The 2558-nt window shown below is 42.3% G+C and overlaps 1 pseudogene; it reads left to right on the forward strand.

Moving 5' to 3' along the window:
* Positions 1-1687, forward strand: part of LOC108287933 — a 1899-nt pseudogene extending 212 nt beyond the window's left edge.
* Positions 1688-2558: the final 871 nt, after the last annotated feature.

Genomic DNA, 2558 nt, shown 5'->3' on the forward strand with positions numbered 1-2558 from the left:
CAAGATGGAGAAAAAAATCACATTGGGGGAACCACCAGGACCTGGTGTTGTATATTTTGGAGTCTCTACTCAGCAGCTCCAGAGACAAGGGAAACACGTGAACCCTCAAGTGAAACAAAAGCCTTCCATTATGAAAAAACAAAAAAACAAAAACCTTCCATTATAATTTTTTTTTTTTTGAGACGGAGTTTCACTCTTGTTACCCAGGCCGGAGTGCAATGGCGCGATCTTGGATAACTGCAACCTCCGCCTCCTGGGTTCAAGCAATTCTCTGGCCTCAGCCTCACGAGTAGCTGGGACTACAAGTGCACGCCACCATGCCCAGCTAATTTTTGTATTTTTAGTAGAGATGGGGTTTCACCATGTTGACCAGGTTGGTCTAGATATCTTGACCTTGTGATCCACCTGCATTGGCCTCCCAAAGTGCTGGGATTATAGGCGTGAGCCACTGTGCCCGGCCCCATTATGATTCTTTTATGTCACCCTGGCACCCTGGAGGTTCAAAGTTCCCATTGAGGATACCTAAACAGGCACTTGGAAGTATCCCAGGAAGTCAGTCATGACTCCCAGTATAACCCAACTTGACCATAAGGACATTTAAGTATGAGTGGGCTGATACAGAGAATGACTCTTCCAAGAGGAGTGGTTCCCTGAGGGCTGCAGTCTGACCCTTGGTTATCAGTATTGTGGGAAGTTAAAAGTTCCTCTTTAAAGTTTCCTTTCATGTTAAAGAATAAATCATAAGTGTGCTAATAACTCTTTGGTAAGCCGTATCCTATGTAGCTGTTAGGCATCCCATACTTACAGGCACATAGTATATTCTATGTCCTTGTACTTTAACCAAAATATCTGTGCTAGATGTGCTCACAGGCATGGTCCCAGCTCACTATTAAGTTTATCTGTTTAGAAACGTTTTAAGTTATTAGCCAATCAGGTTTTAGTTTAGATTGTGAGGTCTGGCTCCAGCCAACAGAGATCAGACAGCAGTAAGGATGACCCCAAATGTGTAAGGATTAAACATGTCTGCTCCTCCTTTGTTCATTGTACTCTCTTGGCAAGATGGCTAGCAAGCGTATCCTTCCTGCAGTGCAGGAAGTAAAAAAGATAAAAATTACTTTCTAAGCAATCCTTTGTTTCAGTGCTAATTTTTCTTTGTGGACTAAGCATCTGTTTTCCAACAGTACAGAATTATGAAGGTACAATGAGATGCCCAGTGAATGCTTTAGGTGGCTCTGGAATGCCTAGAATGAACATGGGTCTGTTTGGTGGCAGAGCTTGGTCAAACCCAACAAATGCCTATTCAGTACAATGCTCTTTAACATCTCCTGGGAATTACATAAAGTCCTCCAGAAGATGAGGTCCACAGGAACATGTGTCATGTCTAGTCTATCACATTCAACTGACTCTGGAGGTAACATGTATACTTGAATGAATGCAGACATCCTACACCTAACAGACCTAATTTTCCAGTGGGACCTGCGTCAGATGAACCCATGGGTGGAGTAGGAGGAATGGAGTCACATCACATGAATGGCTTGTAGGCTCAGGAGATATGGACAGTATTTCTAAGAATTCTCCTGATAAAATGAGCCCGAGTAATCAACTGGGTTCAGAGATGATGGCAAAATTGAGGAAAGTTTTTTAAATCCTTTTCAGTTACTCTCCTTGCATAACGGTGAGTGTGTGATCCATTACCAAGTTCCCTCATGTAAACCACAGTGAACCAGCCCATCACAGAACTACCACAAAGGAAAATTGTTCATCACAGTGTATATTTATTTATTTCTCAAGACAGAGTCTTGCTCTGTTGCCCAGGCTGGCGTGCAGTGGTGCGATCTCAGCACACTGCAACCTCTGCCTCCTGGGTTTAAGCGATTCTCCTGCTTCAGCCTCCTGAGTAGCTGGGATTACAGGCACAAGTTACCATAACCAGCTAATTTTGGTATTCTTAGTAGAGATGGGGTTTCACCATGTTGACCAGGCTGGCCTTGAACTCTTGACCTCATGATCTGCCCACCTTGGCCTCCCAAAGTGCTAGGATTGCAGGTGTGAACCACCACGCCCAGCCTTCCACAATATATATTTAAACAAAGGAATCTGTCCAGGCTTGGTGATCTAGGTACACTACAACCTCTGCTTCCAGGGTTCAAGGGATTCTCCTGCTTCAACCTCCTGAGTAGTTGGGACTACAGGCGTGAGCCACCCCACCTGGCTGTAAGTTATTTCTTAAGGTGAATTCAGATGTTATGATTTTGTAAATGTCTGCAATCATGAACAGGAATAAAATCACTTATTTGAGAGCTTATATTTTTAAAAAATATATAAGTAAATAAATAAACACAAAACTTGCTCATTACAGGAATAGAAGTAAAGAAATCAATTGTATTTCCACCTGACAATATTAATTTGCGGGTTTGTGAGTCAGAGTTATTTTGCATTGCTATCCGTTATCTATAATTTGCAGAGTTGTAAAATATCTCAAAGACAATGAAAGGAGCAATGACCCTGTCTAAACCTCCTAATTTTCTGTTGAAGTCATCAGTAATCTTTTGATGCAT

This window comes from Cebus imitator, unplaced genomic scaffold (assembly GCF_001604975.1).
Source record: "Cebus imitator isolate Cc_AM_T3 unplaced genomic scaffold, Cebus_imitator-1.0 Scaffold357, whole genome shotgun sequence".
Classification (NCBI taxonomy): Eukaryota; Metazoa; Chordata; class Mammalia; order Primates; family Cebidae; genus Cebus; species Cebus imitator.